Source organism: Plectropomus leopardus, chromosome 8 (assembly GCF_008729295.1).
Source record: "Plectropomus leopardus isolate mb chromosome 8, YSFRI_Pleo_2.0, whole genome shotgun sequence".
In the NCBI taxonomy this organism is placed as follows: domain Eukaryota; kingdom Metazoa; phylum Chordata; class Actinopteri; order Perciformes; family Serranidae; genus Plectropomus; species Plectropomus leopardus.
In genome coordinates this window covers 16,440,030-16,460,055 of record NC_056470.1, presented here as the reverse complement: position 1 = coordinate 16,460,055, position 20,026 = coordinate 16,440,030, and the positions used below count along the sequence as shown (strand labels likewise).

Genomic DNA, 20,026 nt, shown 5'->3' with positions numbered 1-20,026 from the left:
GATGGGTAATTGAACACGACCGGGGGCTTCCTCAATGCAATTACTCTCATTAGGGAGGCGATCTAGCACGGAGAGTGAATTGAAGTCAGCGTGAGACACATGGCACTATCTACTCCGCTTCAACATAAATTGGAAAATATGAAGCCCTGAAGCCATTAGCACCTGCGGACCTGTGCGGTGTGCTTTGAGTTTTGTGGGTCTTTTTGGGATTGAGAAGGAGAGTTCGACAAACTACGAAGCGTGTGTTTGTGTGTGAGTCTGTGAAGTGCAGCCTGGATCGCTCTATTTGAAGTATGATGCGGTGCTGGCCCTGGCAGTGGGGGGTTTGTGTGAATAACAGGGCTTTGGTGTCGACCATGAACTCTGCCAGGGACTGGTGGCGGTGGATTACAGAGCTCTGTGCCCTTCAGTGCTGAATAAGAGGATGAGCAGGATCAAGAGAGAGTGTTCATGTATGCTGTAAACTAGGCTTCACACCCCACATCAGAGACAGGCTCAGAAGGCTCAGGAGCCCCAGGCAGACATGATGGACAAAAGTATTGATTCTGCAGCTTCAGCAGGGCACCTTGATCACCGCAGAGACTCTGCACTGATGCAACACCCAATTTTAGCTGCAGCAGAGGGTGATGATGGTGATGTGGTTGTCGTTACAGACCGTAGTTTACGATTGCTGTGGATCATTTGTCCACACTGCGGCATGCAAAAATAGGCTTCAAGGCTGACAGACTCTTCCTGAGCCCACCACTTCACCAACCAATCAAATTAGCCACAAAGTTATCTCTGAGGTCAGGCTAAGTCACAGCTATGAGTGTCCGATCTTTGGTGGCAGTTACATGAGATGGAGACACAAGCCTAGTCTGCTGCTTTTCTAACCGGCACAAACCGTACTGTAAATGTACTGTATGTCAACTCTACCAGAAATATTCAAGGTTTTCCTACCATTATATGGCTTAGGCACAGCGCCTAAGCGTTTTTGTGCCAAGTCCAAGCTTTATGAACACAAAAACAATGTTGGGAGCTGAAGCACGAGGCAGAAATATAAGATATCCAAAGCAGCTGGCATTATTCACCACAGTGGAGCAGCCAAACCTTCTTCATAAGTGAACTTTTGTCAGCCAAATGTTGTCTTGAACCAATCACTGTAAGTGCTACCTGAAAGGTTTTAATCTCACTGAACTGGAAATAATTTAGTTGACTTGAAAAGTATACTAGCCCTACTAGTATAAAGCAGTAATGTCACATAATATCGCTGGTGTGAGCAAATGATCTACCAGTCATCCTGTTGTCGGATTAAGAGTGTACTGAAAAGCACTGATAAAATGATGATGTTACTATATGTAGAATGGCTCGACAGTCTGGCTTTGTTTGTGGAACTTCCGTAAACTAATTAGCCTAAGCTATACTTGGTGTTGTTACGTTAAAGTGCAAACAGTCAACTTCTCTACCCTGGTTTTGGCGCTGCTGTGGCGAAGACTACCGGATTGGTTTTCTTCTTCTTCAGAGTCTAACTAATACCACAGTTGATCTACCATCTGCCATTTCTGCTACTGGGGATGGTAACTGCAAAGAACTTCATACTCTTTGGTAACTGGGGATCGCTACTGATAGCTACGAGGGAAAACAAAACTGCTATCCACTTCCTGTTTTGGTTGTAAATTGAGTCTTCATTTTTTCAGGAGATCATACTCATTTAGGCCAGGATTTTCCAGGTGTCCATGCTGAATTTAGCTGTGACTCAGTTGCACGAAAGCAGAAGTACCCAAATGACCATGACACAGCCAGCCTTTTTTTGATTATGATTATTTCTTGGTCTTCTTGACCTATGTATTTTTATTCATTTTTATAAGCCTGCATAAAAAAAGGCTTCTACAGTGTAATTCTGTATAGAAGGCCTACTGTTATCATTTTTATGAAAAGTTAAAGGTAATATGTGCGCCATGAGTGAGATTCAAACCTGGGCCAATCAGTTAAAGGGCAGCACTCCTATTCTCCAATTCATATTGCTCTCAGAAGTTGGATGAATATGTAGCATATACCAGAAGGCTATTATTGCAATTGTTGAGGTGATTAGAAATGGCTAATGAAGTTGCAAAGATGCTTTCAGTAAAGTCTTAATCACTGACACCCTCACTATCACACAGATGGTCTGTGTGGTGTTGTGGATGAGTGTGATGGAGGTGACAAATGTCGCTTTGGATAAAAGCATCTGCTTTATACTCGTTACCTTTATAAGTCTTCGTAATAAGTCTTCATAGTATATTTACGGAACATTCATTTCCACTACTATCTTTTCGTCAAAGTGTCCAACGATTTGTAATAATAACAAGTATCTCCTTGCGTGGTAATTACAATGTGTCAGTGCAGCTGAAGTTAAAGTTAATGAGTCATAAAAAGAAGTTTTTATCTAAAGAGACATAGGTCGAATCAAAGGGCACTTACACCCAAGTCCCTTAATTGTAAGTCTGCATCATTAACCATTACACCGTTTTACCCACAATGTTGAATTATTAACTGTATATTTCTTTTACTACTTACGCATTTATTCAGACCGCTATTGTCTGCCAGGCTTTTTTTCTGTGTTTAATTATAGCTATTTTCTTATTATATTATAGCTATTTCCTTTTTTCGCAAATGATATGCTTTACCTCCTCATACATTTCCATGAGAAGCTGCTGCTCTCTTGCTGAAAACTACACCGCATGCATCTTCTCCATGTCTGCATCAGGAAAATCTGTGATCGACACTGTGGTCTATTGACGAAAGTCATAAACGTGCATTTATTCGAAATATGAAATACACCTGGCTTGACACAGTCGCACCTCCTCATTCTGACTTGGTAAAGGTGTAATGGATTAAGCCAGAAGGCACTGATGAGAATAGGTCAAGCGTTGCTTTGTTATCCTAGATTTCTGAATTCTGCTTGTGTGCAATAGCCCCCTGATCTCAAGTCTTACAAAAACATTGTGATTCTCACTATCATCAATCACATAGCCCCACAGTTTTAAATCAATAGAAATCAGACCTCATGGAAACATTCACTTCTATTGCTACAAACTGCACCAACAGCCTTTATCAGGGAGGAGCAATTCAGTAACACAGGAAAAGCACTTAGTAGGTTTCTTTTGATTTTCTGATGCTAATGACATTCAGTTAAGGGTACAGTTTTGTTCAGCCCTGTCCTGTTTGAAAAGCCAAACGGCATCCATGGGTAATGGAGTTTTCCGCGCCTCCTGTGATAGGCGATAGCTCAGAAGTTGTTTAATGGCTATGTGCTCCAATTTCTTGTCATGCGTCCTGATGTGACAGTGCCTCTCTGGACCGGAGCTTTGAGGAACGGCTCCCGCAGGGACTGAGGAAATCTGTTAGCCATGCTTAAACAAGCCCTCCTAAGGCACACTGCCTCCAATGACCTGCTTAAGAAGCACATCAGCAGCCCTTTCCCTATTTTCCACACTTCATCTCTCATTTATTCTCCCTCCTTCCATCCACCAGATTCTTTTTTTCTAGCCTGACCCCCTTTCTCCTCATTGTGTTTTTGATTTCTTTTTGTTCCTCCAAACCACCCTCTTTCCCTCTTTCTCTCGTTCTGCATTCATTTCTCTCCCTCCTCCAACCAGCATACGCACACAAATGTGTACTGCTACTTGAGGACATTTTACTGACTTATCCTAGTCTTACAGTAATATTAACCATAACCAGTCTACATCTCCCAAACTCTGGCCAAAAATGAACCCAGTCATGATTCTTACCTGGATCTCAGTCTCAACCGTTCTGTCTGCTTTTTTTTTTTTCCATTGAGCAAACTATTTTCCTTAGATGAAAAGAAGGTAGCTTCAACCCTGCCTCCTACAAATTGCAGTTGTACAGTACAAACTGCTGTTGCAAATACATTTTGGAGAATCGTAATTGCTGATACATGGTTGCGGCATAGACTAAAAATGGTAAACTTAGCTACTGTGATATAACCTATTGGTTTGTTGACTTGCATTGTGAAGCCTCAAGTGCGGCATTGGCTGTCGCCATCTTGTTTTTTTTGGAGCCAGATGGGAGGTGCAAGATCTGGAGGAGCGAGGGCGGGATCTGACTCATACACTGTAGCAATGACAACCTGTCACTCAGAGTGCCCCCACACTTAAATGTGTGTAACTTTGGCTCTTAATTTAAAAAAAAAAAAATTCATCCTCAGACAGATGTCATAAATGTTGAAATGTGCTTTTGAGATCAAAACGTTTTTTGTTTGTTTTTCTGTACCAAGCTGTAAACATGTTTATTTCTGCTGTGAAGTTGGGCAAATTGGGGGCAAAAATGTGGATCTATGGGGATTGACGGGCTTTTGGAGCCAGCCTCAAGTGACCATTCTATGAACTGCAGTTTTTTGGCACATTTGTGTTGGCTTTAATTTTCAGCCCTTGAGGTTGCTGCTTGGTTTGCAGGCATATATCCCAAACCAAGAAATGTTTTTTTCTTTTTGGCCTTTTAGCCTTTATACACAGATTACAGTCAGATAATAAGGGAAAAAGACTTTAAAAGTCTTTAAAAATTAAGTCTTTACTCTAAAACACACACACACACACACACACACACACACACTTTTACCCTTTCATATAAGAAGAAACATAACCAGCTACTCAGGCTTGGTTCAATCATTTCTGAATTTCTATGTTCTGTGCACATGGGGCCAAACGTAATGTCTGCCATTCGCTTCAAAGCAAATTATTTTTCTTGCGGAAAATAACAGGTCAGATGAGATGTATGGCTTTCCCCACATGCCTTTATTAAGACATAACTGTATGCCCGTGGAAGGAGCGTGAGCTATTAAGCACTGAACTGACACGGTGGTTCAGATCCTTTCTTTTTATAAGCTGGTTTTAATGAGAAGCATGTATCACAGTTATTGGTAGCTTAGGAAATGCAAGGCTAAATGATTGACTGATGCAGGTGAATGTCATCTTATACAGTAAAAAACATGTTGGCTGCCATTGCAGCTGTGATCATAGCCTGTGGGAGGGAATCACAACATGGTTGTATAGGTAACATGTTCATAAATTTCATTATACAAATGGCAATAACCTTTGCTGTTGGTATGGTAAATTATACCGCACTCTAGAGCATATGAATGCAGCACAACATTAGCATGTTAAACCTATTAGCCTACTGTAACTGTGCCCTCCTGCTGTATGCTTGAAGCAGGAAATGAACCATATGCAAAACTACAAGGACTGCTGTGGGTGTGATTGCTGGCTGCACCCATAGGAGGCTAGGGAGGAAAGACATTTGTAGAAATACAGAAAATAACATAAAATGTGAATTCTGAATTGTATAAATTGAGAGCTGTAGCTCACATCAAAGGCTCATCTGAACTGTGTCACACTTGTGGGAACTAAACCATCTTTTAAAGGAATAATCTTGTTTTTCAGTTGTCTCTACAATACTCCATATAGAGTAAAGCAGCACCTTCTAGTTTTTAGCTCATGTAAAAGGTCAGCTACTGTCTTAAGTTGCATTTACAAGGAAGGATGTAAGAGCTCCATCCACACAATAAGCTGCAGGTATTTTCTGTAGTCTGACGTCCACATTCTACTAAGGGTGAAAGAAAATACTGACACACGGAAGTATTGGGATATAATGTTTTGTATTACCGTATCAATTCTCAAAAAACACTGTATTGGTTGCAGTAGTCATAACTTCAGACGTTATGTTAACCTCTAGGAAATTTCTTCAAATTTGACACAAACGTCCACTTAGACTCAACAATGAACTGATCAGAATTTGGTTGTCAAAGATCACTTTGACTTTACAAAACATGTTTTACATTAAAAAGAACATTTTTTACTCAAATGTAATGCATATGGTGGTTTGTTTATTAGATTAGATTTAAAAAAATTGTAAGATATTGCCTTGCTTACAATATTGCAATATACAAAATTTTAACCCTTCAATCATGCTATATATCATATTGCCAGTTTCTTTCTTTTTTTAAGCCTTAACTATAAACTGTTGAAATGTGTATCTGTAGCTCCACAGAGCCTCCACCAGAGTGTGAAAGCAAAACTTTAAAGTCAAAGGCCAAACAGAAATTAGATTTAAATGAGCCCAGGGGTGAAACTAAAAAATTAAATGATTAAAACAGACAAGATGAAAGTGCAGTTAAACTCATAAATTATCTCCTGAATTTTTAGATGTTTTGATCGAGACATAATTTGATTAACACACGCCAGATTTAATCAGAGAAGAGCCAATATTTGATCAAAATCACAAGAAGCTTGATTTGATAAACATCTTTTTTTCTTAATCAGAGCTTTGCTGTTAATTATTTGTTTTCTCTCTGGGAATTTGCAGCTTAATATGTGCTGTGGCCAATGTGTCACAGGCTGCAGTAATAGTATCCAACCTGCTTTTTGATGATAATAATAACATCCGTTTGAAATGATCACGATCAATAAATATATTTGCTGGGCCTCGAGAGAAAAGTAAAAAAAAGGTCCACCTCACACTGTTGGTGCAGAGCGGAGCTCCAAATGGCTCCAAACCAGACTGTCACATTCACAATGTGACGAGGCCTCTGGGAATATGAAGTCAGAACAATCAGCTCTGACTTTCCATAATTAATTTTTGATTGACATGTTGGCCAGTGCCAATGTAAAATGATAAGTGTTCACACCAGTGCAGATGGTGAATGATAAACCGAGAACTGCGTGATGAATGATAATGACGTTCTTAAAATGAAGCTTATTCTGCTTTCATCAGATCAGCCATGTTTTAATTGATTGAATCAGTCCTACCCAAACATGTCGAAATGTATGATATCTCTGGGACTCAACATTGCCTTAAATTAAATCAATTCTGGTGTTTTAGTGTAGACATGAATTATTTTATTATACTCCCTGAAGCTCTCATCAGAGGACTAGACGTAATTTCAATACTGTCTCTGCACTCAAACAGTATATCTCTAAGTATCCTTTTTGCTCCCTTTAATCGAGTTTAAGACTAAGTGTTGACTATAGCAGCAGCAGCAACAGCAGCAAAACAATGTAATACAATCTAACACAACAGCAATGCAATAAATATTGCATCTGAGAAACCTACAGTGTTTCATATTTGTTGACATTGAGTCAGAGGTGTTGACTGGACTCTGTGCAGTTTCTGGTGATTTGTTAGATTGCATTTTACATGTTTAGGTTGCACTTACAGTACATTGTAGTACAAATCTGCACTGTACTGTTCTCATTCATGCACTGTAGCTGTTTCACTTTTTCTCTTGTACCCCATGTTTCTGCAGCTCTTAGTCCATTAGAGGATACAAAAAATAAAGATTTTTATAGTAGTTCAATCGATCAGATTTCATTGTGCTAAAAATCCTCACTTTGCCTTCAGTACTGTCAAGAAAAGGTGGAAAACTATCATAACGTACTCTCAGAAAATTTTTCATACAGGTTGTCAGAGGAAACTACGAAGTTTGTATCTACCATATGCTGAGCCCTGCACACTTTAATAACTTGCTACGCCCTTCCATTGGTGCACAGACAGTTGCCATTGAAAGTCATTGTAGTTTCTTAGACAATGGTCCTTGATGTCTCTCAAAGCAGCATCTTTTTTCTAGCAGATGAGCATCAATTTTGCCATCTTAAATAACAACTGTTGGCAAGTTAAATAAGCTGTAGTTTGGCTGCTGAGTTTAGATAATTGTTCATATTTTCAAACAGTATATATATATATTTTTCAAATTGTTTTAGGATGAGGACTAACCAATGTGTTTGTCATACATAATGCTGCCTCAAGTAATAAGCTGGAGTTGCTGGAGTGGAAATTACCCCAATTCAAATAAAGAGCAGAGAGCTGCTAATGTTGCCCTAAACTCTGGTAGCATCCATCACCATCCCTGCGCTTGCTGTGAATGAGACTTTTTTTTTATATACTTTGTAACCTCACAAACGTATAACAACATTTAACAAGCCTGCAGTACAGTGACCATCGCTATGCTACGATTGGACGGTCTGTTTTGGGGAGGGGGTTTAACAAGCTGTCAGTTAGACTCGTAGACTGTGTAAAATAATGGATGTCGCTTCTGGGTGTGAAAAGTGAAGCCAATGCAGAAGTGACTTAAACTGCAGTCTTTCCACCGGCCAGTGGGGGGCGACTTCACTGGTCACAAAAAGAAGTCAGATTGTATAGAAGTCAATGAGAAAATGACCCTAATTTTCACTTGATGAATTACCTCATTAAACATCTTCCTATTGAATTTCTGCTTTCAGTCGCTAGGTCAGGGTCTTTGTTATCCTGTAATTACCGTTTTTTAATGTGGAAAATTTGTTGACGTTAGACATATTTTAATCTCTCCAGTCATGATGATGTCAAGTGGAAATAAGTCGCTCTGGGTCCTGAATGTGGTGCAAGTGAACGTCAAAATCAGTTTCATTGCTTTGTTTTCTACTGGAATTTCCTAACTGGCCACAAGCAGCGCAGTGCTGCCGTTTGAGCTAAACCATTGTCTAACACCTTGTTTCTAATTCCTCTTATTCCCTGCCTCCAGTGCCTGAAAGCACTGCAGTAGATGAGGGGTGGCTGATTCGTATATGATACCTTTGCATCTCACTACAAAAACTTAAATAAGGTGGCAGCTTTCTGGATGGAAATTACTCGGGAGCTGAAAGTTTCTGGTAACTGACCATTGCTAATAACTGTACTATCAGTTGTTTTGCATCTGATAGTGCATCAGCTCAATAAACACAGATAGATATTTATTTTATATATTATTCCCATTTGTCCGGGACATCAAGATCTTCCAGAACAAGTGGACCAGCACCACATTTTTGTAACGGAAACCCTTTGCTAGTTTCAAGTCTTCTTCAATGGTGTTAATTTTGTCAATTAAGGCCCCATTTACAGTAAGATGGATGATAAAGCAGGGCATGCTTTTGTGCTACCTTTTGTCACAGTGACCTGTCAATCTGGATAAAGGCATAGCAATGCGTATCCAGTCATTTCCACCTCTCATTCCTCCCCAGCTCCAGGCATTGCCTGAATTTGGTTGCTTCTGGTTCCAAAAAAAATAAACAAACAAACAAAAAAACCCAGCATGGTCACAACCAAAAATGCATAACTCAGGGTTTCAAAACAGCGGTCCACAAACTACTGTGTGATGTCATGGTGGCTATGTCTACTTCTTTTACTTTGTACAGAGTCTATGGTTAGACCTTGATAGTACTGATATAAAATACAGTTTCAGAGATGCATCTTTTATCTACCTTAAATCCAAAATGCAGCACCACACAACAATCTAAATAAATAATCAAATTGTATATAAAAAGGTCAAGTGTGTCTTTATAATGTCACGCACACTTGATGTCAAACTACTGAGCCAAGTAGCAGATCTGTATGACTCAACAGAACTTTACTCAGAGAAAACTGAAGCAGAGGGCATCGCTTGTCTCATCTCGACTTCAGAGACTCACAGTGCTTTTAAAGTTGATGGTTAATGTAGCTGGCTGACTGACTCGGGGCGACGCAGCAGCAGTTCCTCCGAGATGTAAAAAGAAAAACCATGCTGCAGATTTAAATAATGAGTGGGAGTGTGAGAAGTTCATTTTTTGGTGAAACTAAAAATCCTTGAGTAGTCTTAATACTGTATAGAGAGCAGGTGCTGCGCCTCCTTGCTCGTGTTTTTCTGTATTACTTAACTGGTAGGTGAAGTGTTTTAGACGGCTTACGGTAATCAGCGTCCTCTGCTGTGGGACATCACACACAATTAGAGCATTCTGCTGCCTTGCTAAATGCCAATTTGGGCTCCAAGGCTGAGCACTAACAAGGGTCCCACTTTAATAATGTGTATTCCTGCTTAGGTGAGGAAAAGCCCAACCGTGCTGATACTACAAGAACCCTTCTTGTCCGGTGAAACTGGGATTTATTAGGTACCTTTGTGGCTCCGTGTGAGGCGAAAAGCCTCTTCTCTCAGCAGCACTGCTCTTGTTACAAACAGTTTTTTCCCCAGCCTTCTCACTCTGGCATCAAGTCAAATTGCTCTGTTTATGACTCTTCAAGGACACTGGCATCACACAAAATCTGAAAATCCCCTCTTTTTTCCACCTTGAAAAGAAAGAGTTCATTTAATATTGTTTTTTAAAGCTCTGTGGCTAACAAGTGTCGGCCTCAAGCGCAAGAGCAGGCAAGGGCAGCGGAGGTTTTTACTCTACGGATAGGCTCAGCTGATTTGTTTTGCACTTAGAGCAGACAGTGTTAATTTCTGTCATCGGCTGAAAAGGTGAGAAAGCACCTCAAGAGCGTCTGAACGAGCGCTCCTCTGCCCCATTTTAACTCTCCCGTGTTGTTAATCTATTCAGCAGCTGAAAACGATCTGTCGGCAAGCAGATTGCAATCTACAGTCAGCAGTAACCGCCGCAGAGGAGGTCAGGGCGGCGTGGTGTAACATGGTATGAATTTCATTACTTGCCGCCCAGCACCAGGTGACGGGGTCAGTGGCCCTCTGACACAGCAGAGACATGGGAGACGAGAATTAGCTGTGTTTAATGTCAAGCACCCAGAGTGGGATAAAATACATCATATGTGTACTGCTGTATTAACAAAGAGAATTTGGCATCTCTTTCGGTCTCTGCTAGAGAGGGATGTTCTGTTCTTGCCAGCGGAGAATTGAAATGGGATCGTTGTGTCCTCTAGAGAAGGCTTTTCTTGCTGGCAGGAGAGAGCAGAAGAAGGGAATTGAACTCGCTGTCATGACTTTGAGTAGTTTTTGCCTTAATAACGAGAGAGAAAGTTTCTGATTGACAATGTCTCCTAATCCTCTCATTCTCTATCAAAACAAGCAATTGTTAGCTTGCAGGTGGTTGATGAATGCCTCATTTATTTGGAATAACAATAAATCAAACATTGTTATAGCGATTAAAGCCTGCGCAGTAATTTATGTAATCACAATGTCAACAACTGTCTCATTACATCAATACAACGATGGAGTGCATTACAGCGAATAGATTTCTCATAAAATAACAGGATTATTTTCATTCATTGGGGTTGTGATAATGGTCATTGTGCATCATTGGGAGACCTGAGGAATCCAGCAAATATGTTACACAACAAAAGAAAGGATGGCATGCTGCGTACAATGTGGTTTCATGCCTGGTACATCGTTTCCACTGAGAAAAAAAAGCAAACACATTCTTCACTCTGGGTTGTTCTGTATACCCATCTGACATTATCCGCACTGCATTTTTTTGCCCTATTTACTGGCTTTGTGCTCATTCTTACAAAGCTTCAAAGAGCTTAGCACAGGTTGCCTGTAGCTACCTGCTTTAAACACAAACACCAGCTCCTCTTGCAGCGCCAGTCGGAAGCTGCTCTCTTTTTTTTTTCCTCCCTGAGAACTACAGTGAGGTATTTTGGTGTCCTTTTGAATTAGCCGCTGCACATTTCATCCTCTTTTTTTTAATCCTGGTGAGGTGAAGGATTATGGGATGCTTATCGGTGTATGAAGATCAAGGGGATTAGGGGTATAATCCCATTTGAACCCACATGGAGTTTTGGCAACCTTGTCTAATTCTGTTCAACTATGATCTGCCCACTGCCCAGAACGTTTACAGTGGCACAAAGTCAGATTATCTGTATCCTCCATCACTGTTGGACTCAAAGTTAGTTCGATTTGTTCACTTACCCTTATCTGCCTGTTAACCAGAGAGATTCATTGGATTCACTAACCGCGGTGATCTCACTTAAATCACTCTTTCGTGCAGTGAAACTGATTTCTTGTCTTGTTGCACTCCACCTTCCCAAATAATATGTTTTAATTTTCTTATACCCAGGTGTGAAATTGCTAAGTAAAAATCTTTTTTAACGTGATAACACTGCAGTCATTTTGCCTGGTTGGAAAATATGTGGACCCACCCTGTAACAGCTGCAGTGTGAACAAAATAATTTTCTTCTTCTTGGGCTCTCACTCATATTGTTGGGCAGATAACCCTCCCCCACTCTCATATGCGTGACACGTTGCAGCGTTGTTAAATATCAAGACCATTCCTCATCCTAATGACCTAATGTGAACAGCATCAACAATTGCTTCCTTCTCCCTCTTCGGACTTTAATCTCACCACCCTCCATCCACCCCACCTCTGCACCGATAGGTAATGGGGAATACAGGCATTGTGAATCATCATTTTCCGACAGCAACTGCCTCTACATGGGAAATTATATCGGCCATACATTGAGGCTGAATATCTATGATATAATACGTCATTTGCAATAATCTTTGATGCTTCTTTTTTAGAGGAATACATGACTTTAATGTGATTTCGCATTGGTATTCTGCAGGAAAGCAGTATCAGTAACTTAGGCCAAGTAATTGTAGTGATGATTAAATATGCTGCTTGATCTCTTTCCATTCAGCTGATCAAGCAGCGGATCTGTCAGGACAGCTATGGCTAACTCTCTGTTTTGGTGTGAGCTAAGAGCATGTGGCACTTCTTCCTTTCATTTCTTTCTCTGTAATGAAAGCCACTCTGCTACAAGGCCTTGCTTCTTTTCTGTCTCTACTTGTTTGTTTTCTTCATGAAGTTTTGTTTGATCCTCTGGGTTTCCGTTGAATCAGAGGGGCAGCTAAGGAAGTAGCCTCGCTGACATGATGCTAATCTGTCTGTAAATATTAGGCCCACTGAGATCTTCATACAACACTGATACACATCACAGACTGGCATTGGACTGGCCAGCACCATATGGCATGCTGTCTGTTTAGTGCCAAGGGAAGCCTGTTAGTGACTGTTTTAATTATGGAGAAATAGTAAATGGTGTCAAGTATCATGGCTACTCAGCATGCGGTTAGTACAGTCACTACTCACCTGCATTGCTCAGATGCTGGAAGCCCGAATGCCATTATTATATCACATTTATCATTTACTGGAAGCACAGAAGCCATGGACGATAAAAGGCTGTCATCACTCTTCTCTGAACAGGACCACCTTATCAAAACTCTTTTCACCTGCCTGCACTTCAGTCACTGAATTTAAATGCCATTATTACTTCTGCACAATGATCATTTCGTTACTATTGTTCCTCTTAACAGTAAATTGCATTACATCTTGAAGCTAGTTAAATTATATGATGTTATACGTGCTTAAATTTCTGTTCTTCAAAAAATCTAAAAGGGATACTTTGCTGATTTTAAACCAGCCTTGTATCATAACAATGTGGGCAATATGCATTAGTAAACCAGGTAAACTTCCCTCCATCTTATCAGCGCCCAGTTCTCCCTGCTCTTCTCCTGGCTCAAATCCGCTGGATGTAACATTTTGCATGCTCTTGGGCTATTGATCAAGCTGTAGATTGTACTTCTGCATTTTGGTTTGCCTGCCACCGCGGACATAAAGATTACAGGAGAAAAACGAGAGAGAGAGAGACGCCCTTCTCTTTCTCACTCTCAGATCAAACAATAAAACTACGCAGTGTTGATCAAATAGAAAGCACAGTTCTGCTATTGAGTCCCCTGTTTCTTGTTTTCAGAAACAAATTTTAGTGCACTTCTTGGCTTTAATATGGAAGTATGTGAAAAAGAAGTTTGTGCCATACTGTTTTTTTGTGTTGTGAAAACTGAGGCTTGAAGAAATATGATCAAGTGGGAAAACGAAGCAGTGCTGATCCACCAAGATTCTCTTGCTGTGTTGCTCACCTTCTCACCTATAATATTTTCAGAAACATATTTTAGTGCACTGTTTAACTGTAATTCAAGATTGTGTTACCAGATGGCCACCATATTTTTTTCCTGTGTTACAATGGATGAGCTCACGGTACAACACCCACCAGTGGGAGCATTTATTGGTCCAGTGCAGTGCTGTTCATTTCAGTAGTTGTAGGTTTTCTACTTTTTGAGCAAAAGCCAATGGCAGTTACTTTGTGGATGGGCTCCACAAAGTTTCAAGGGAATGAAAGTTTTGGGGTAGTTATTTTACCTTTAAATGTATGTGACATGACACAGAGAGAGTTAATCTGTTTGATTTAAAAGAAAAACATGTTTCAGTCCTTTATTTATTTATTTTTATTTAACTTGTATTTTACCAGTAGTGTCCCACTGAAATAAGAATCTCTTTTTCAAGAGAAACCTGGCCAAGACCGGCAGCAGCATAAATAAACACATAGTTACAGGAACACAAATAGAGAGTAAATAGACAGAAGGTAAAAATCTGGCAAAAAGAACTCACATCTTAAAAGAGGACTTTAAAAGGTTTACTTTTGTAAACAAGTAGATTGAAAACAGTGACATTTTATTGAATTTGCCTCTACGTCTTTCATCTTGAGTTTGAAAAGCATTTCACAAGATTAATTAATTGAGGTTGAAGTCATTATTCATCATGATACATGCCAAGGGTATATAACACACAAACACCCCTTTTTCAAATTTCCGTACAGGCATTTGGATCAGAAAGCATAAAGAAATCCTGAGAATACAAAACATTTTCTTTATCTTTGCTGGTACTCTTCTGCTTGATAAAAACACATAGACAGTATCGGACCGGTCCAAGAATTGCCCTTAACTCTGAATGTCTGAACTTTGCCATACCATAGACTGTATAAATAATGGAAGTAGCTACTCTGATGTCACCCGTTGGTTTGTGGACTGTCATTTTGAAGCCTTGATTTTGGCTTTTTGGTTGTAGCCATCTTGTGTTTTTGAAGCTAGACGTCCGTATTCGGAGGAGATGCTAGAGCTGTGGAGGAGCAAGGGGTGGATCTGACTGGAAAACAAGGACACAATCAGCAGACAGCCTGTCACTCAGATGGCTGGCCCTTAAATATATGTTACTTTGGGCCTTAATAAAATGTAAAGACGCTATTTTTATAAAAATTAACCCCGCTGACAGTTGTCAAGAATGTTGAAACTATCTATCGTAACAAAAAAATGTTTTTTTTTTACCAGGCTGTAAATATGTTTATATCGTTTGCACTTTTGCATTGGTTTTAGTTTTTCAGTCTTGGAGGTTGCTGCTTGGTGTCGACCATCTCCAAACCAAAATGAAAAGTCTGGAGTGTTGAGAGTGTGTCAATTGATGGGATATTTAAAATATGCCAGGTTTGTGCATTGTGTCCTTGCTGATCAAGAGTGAAGATTCTCTCTCTCGACTATTCAACAGGCTGAAGTGTTTTATTGGTCAGTGTGCTGCGTACCTTAACAGTAGGGTGATGAAAAAGCCGTAGAGAATGGAAAGGTTGTGTTGGTACCATACCATCCACAAATTTTGATAATGGAAATGTTACAATAACTGTGCTAATGTGTAGCAAACTGCATTGAACTGAACCAGGCTGCTTAGTGGAAATGAAGCTCCCAGTGGTGAGTCAGAGCTTTACACTTAGTGGTGAACCTCATGGAAGCATGGTGTGCAGTGTGAGTGTCAACCATATGTTGTTTTAAATCAAATAAAATAGAGATATTTCATCACTGTAGCACAATTAGGAGGTTTTGGCTGCGACGTACAAAATACTGATATACAATATACTGACGATTTTGCAATCACACAGCATGTCTAGTATCATTTATAGCCATATTGGCTAAAGGTGGAAATTACAGAGAGTCCAAGCTGTATGCAAAATGGAAAGCATTAATTTGCTTGGTAGATTTCATGCAATATGTCTGTTAGACTTTGATATTTCATCTGTTCAAGTGGGCCTTTTTCCCTGATACTTGGAGCGCAGGAAAGCTCAGGGGGTCACCAAAAATATAAGCTATGCATTTTAATAGTGGTTTAACAAGCTCTCATTAACTTCCAACACTGTGAAAACTCAAGAGGACTTCTGTGAGAACGTTTGAGGGATGAGTGAACAATAATGTAGACTCAAGTTATGCTTACTACCCAGCATGCATCTCGAGGGGTCGAGTAATTCAGTTGATAAAATCAACGTTAATGTCACTTTGTGGAGTTTGTCTGCAGATAAGGGCAAGAGCCATTCTTTTTTTTAAACATCTTCCGCTCCCTCTAACCTGCTGCCTTGCTTGTTAAGTGGTGCTACGTAATATTAAGTGCACAGGGACGTGTGGGAGAGCATGGCAAAGGACTGCTGAAAAACACCTTAAGATTCCTCACTTGAAAATGTATATGTGTAGAAAAATGTATCAAAATCCCATCAGGCAGGTAATATTCGAACACTTTCTCATCCCAACTTGTCACACGGTGTCGCTCTGGTGAGCTTCTACGTCAACTTATGATGTTTTAGGTATCCATCATGTGTATGCTCTGGGGTGCTGTTACCATGATATCAACAAATACACATGGTTGAATGAAGCAGCACGGTCCTTATATTTACACAACAGCACATGGCAACTGATGTGACTGTCATGATGGTTGGGATTAGGCAACAAAGTCACGGTCGGTCAGGTTTAGGCAAAAGAGGCACATGTTAAGGTGTAGAAAAGAAACACACATTCACATGGGAATTGAACTCTGGACTCCTGCATGGAAGTAAGCTGTTTGTGGGACCTATCCGCCTCCCCAACTGCCCATCCTATGGCCGCAGTCACGCACATTACATTATGACCTCCAGACGAGAAGATACCATAACACACAATAGCCTGTTCTCATGCTTTCTGTGTATACCTACAAAAAGTAATGCCTCAAATTCATATATTACCCGTGTAATCAGTAAAGCAAGTTAGGTTGGGGTGGTTGATGGGTCAAACAAATGCAGGACTCTTCCCCAGGACAATAGTTTTCATGTCCTGTCTGGGACTACAAGTCAATTTAAAGTATGTTATCACCATATTTGTTCTTTTAAACCTGACCTACATAACTTTACATTGAGTACATAACTTTTTTTTCTTCATAGAGCTGCTGGATGAGGATATGTTGTGCACTGCCCTATGTGACAAGGTTAAAGTGAAATACAGAAAAGAGAAAAACAATTTAATATATATATAATTGACATTCTGCATTATTCTGTGTTTAGATATGCATGACTATGTAACCTGAAACACTGATGCTGTCACATCGTTTTGTTGACATGAGTTGGCTAACTGAGGATTGCCCGACTGTTAAACATCACAAAACACCCTCATGGTGTTTAACTGTTGTAATTTGAATATTCAAATGTTTGAACAGCAGCAGAATCAGTGGAGACAAATATGACACACATTTACATGACCAACTGATTAAAGCCTGTCAGTTCCTCACTGCAGTCAGACTGTAGGCCTTGCAGACCAGCGGTGCATTTCACATAATTTCATCATCAAAGCGTTTTCCCACTGAGGAACCATCAGTGAATGAGTGCTGAGTGAATGAGGCCTCTTGATGCAGGACACTTCATATCACCAGCAGTCACATTTCAGTGGAGAAGCAGTTAGAGGGAGCAGAAAAATTGTCAGTGTGTGCAATAAAAAGGAACTCTTGTCCCACGGATTAATGACAGGAACTGTATTTATCCATTCACTGCTTGCTTGCTCTTCAAGTTAACTAGTCATTGTCAGAGAAAATGCCACCTCTCAATAATGCATGCCTGATTTAAAAGACCATTGCCCTTTTGGTACCTGCTCTCGCCTCAGCAGCAGAGATTAGAGCAGGGTGACACATCTTCACTTGTTCTGGAGCTGATATTATACCAATCAATGGATTTCATTTTCAAGTTTGAAAGGAGTATTGGTCATTATTGTGGCCCCACTGAGATAACTTGACCTGCAGAGTGTGCAGGGTTTACTGGCCTCAGGGGTGAGGGCTTTACTGGTTCTTTGAGGCGTCATCAAACTGCTGGGTGGCGACTTGAAGTGAAACATCAATAATTCAAGGGCGGTTAATTCACCTTGAGATTGGTCTCCATGGAGCTTGATCATAGAGCCTGAGTATGAAGTGTGTCGGCCCTCTTAGAGTGTGATAGCTTCGCTTTACATTTCGCCTCATTAAGGGCTAAGAATAAAGCTGCGGTTATGTGAACAGTATTTCCTCTTCTTTTACATGCCCCAAAGCATTTAATCAGAATATAACTTTTTCGACTCGCAGCAAGTGGTTCCACCTTCTGTAAAACATCAAAACTGCTGCAAATATGACAGCAGAAGGATAAGAAGAAGTTTTTTCCCCAAACCTATTGAGAAAACTCAATTTATCCAACACATTAAGTATAGAAGGAGAAGAAGCGGTTCTGCCTATTAATACAGATTTAGTAATAAATAACTTAAGTGTAACCGGGGTACCCTCACATGCAGACTATAGGCAATCCTTACAGTTTACCAGAGGCCCGTAAATGTCTCATATGCAGGTGTTGTGGCATGTCGTGTGTGGCGTTCACACCCTCTACGTCATCTAAAGCCCAGTTCAGGCGAAATATTTGTGACAACACGAGAGATTTAAATCAAAATAACCAAACGAGACGGTGTATCATCTCCATATATGAATCAATGTTCTTCTGTTCTAATTTTCAGCTTTTGAAGTTTGTTTTGTAGCTGAATATAAATTGTAGCTTTTCTAAAAATATGACAATTATAGTGAAATCCTTGCTTTAGTTGCATTTGTAGTAGAGATGATATAGCGTAAAATGACCTCAGCTTCAGATTTAGAAGTATTTATAATAACTACACCAAAATCATTTAAATAAACAGTGCCAATCATTCAGTCAATGAGTATGTGTATGACATGCGAGCAGCATAAATAACATTGTGGGATGAGCGGGGACAGAGGGCTTTTGTCAGAGACTACCACAGCAAGCAAACGCGGCATCTGCAGACAATTTGTAATTGACTTGGCTGGCTTACCTCACTACAGGCTGACTGGCTGTTGAAACAGGTGACATGAGAATGTTCTAAAACCAGCTGCTGGAGACTTGACAAGCTGAGTCGCAGGTGACACCTTAAGCCCTCCTGAGTCAAGCTGAGACTGGCCAGTTCACAACGCTTCAGCTTTTCTCAGGAATGTGCTTAAAGGGCTTTGTCTCGTTGCAAATCTTTGGTTTGAACTCAGCTTAATATTACCCCAACGGGGGCAAAAAACGCACAGACAGAACATATTTATTCCTTTAAGAGAAAAAGGATTAGATAAAGTGTTGACATGGTTATTAGATGCTAATATTCTCCCATTAAACAGGCTATCCAAGGTTTGCACCACCAGTCTCAACCCAGTTTAAAATTCCTTATCATCAGCCCAGTCTCTCCCGATTGAGGCAGTAACATGAGGCAGTTTTATTCAGATGGACTATTATTCTGATACTTTGTGCATTATTAGGGTCCATGTAAACACACCTTATGTTAGTTGTTTACACAAAGTGGTAGACGTGCAGCGTTTTCAGTCGGACGCTTTTGCTCAGTGGCTTTATATTAAGGTATTGATCAGAGCTGAGTTGCTTTTATTGAGCATTGAAGTGCATGTACTATGGACCTGGGAAACATGAGAGAGGCCAGTAAAGGTTAATGGAAACACCCTGCTCAGTATCTCTTAAAAACACTACAAACACTTCCTACACGGGCAGATAAGCGGGAGGAAACGACTCTCTATCTCTTAATAGGTCCCCTGGCATACACAGTGCTGTATGTTTAGTCATTGCAAGTTTATGTTTTAGATTGTCTTGTAAATAATGCAAACTTCTGCTGCTGTAGTCAACGGCTGCCTCCCATTTAGCAGTATGAAATCCAGTATTACTGTCGGCCAGATCAACTGTCACAGCTTGATGAGGATCTGCAGAAAGTATGACCTTCTAATGATTGCTCTCCAGCTAAGGCCACAGCAGGACTCCTGTGTAATTTCCTTCTTTATCCAAAAAGATGACAGGAGTGCCAGCAGCTGGAGTGCTCCTGTATGATGGAAAAGTAGATATCAGCTATCTTTCTTTGTGCTGGGAGGAATGGGCTCTGCCCTTTTTTCTCAGCTTCAGTGGATGCAGGGAGTTGGGGAGATTGGATATAAAAAAAAACCTCTCATTTTGTTCACCTTCAAAAAATACAGCCCAAAAAACATTTAGGACAAACTCTGGAGCAACTCTGTCTCTATTTTTGCTCGCGCCATTGAGTTGGCAAACTACTGAAGAGGTGAAGCGTAGAAACAGAGACACGCAGGAAACCTCTCTT

General features: G+C 40.3%; 1 protein-coding gene across 2 annotated transcripts in view; it reads left to right on the top strand.

Annotated features, from left to right (window-relative positions):
* Positions 1-20,026, top strand: part of cpne5a (copine Va) — a 91,069-nt gene that overhangs the window by 27,284 nt on the left and 43,759 nt on the right. The window lies entirely within an intron of this gene.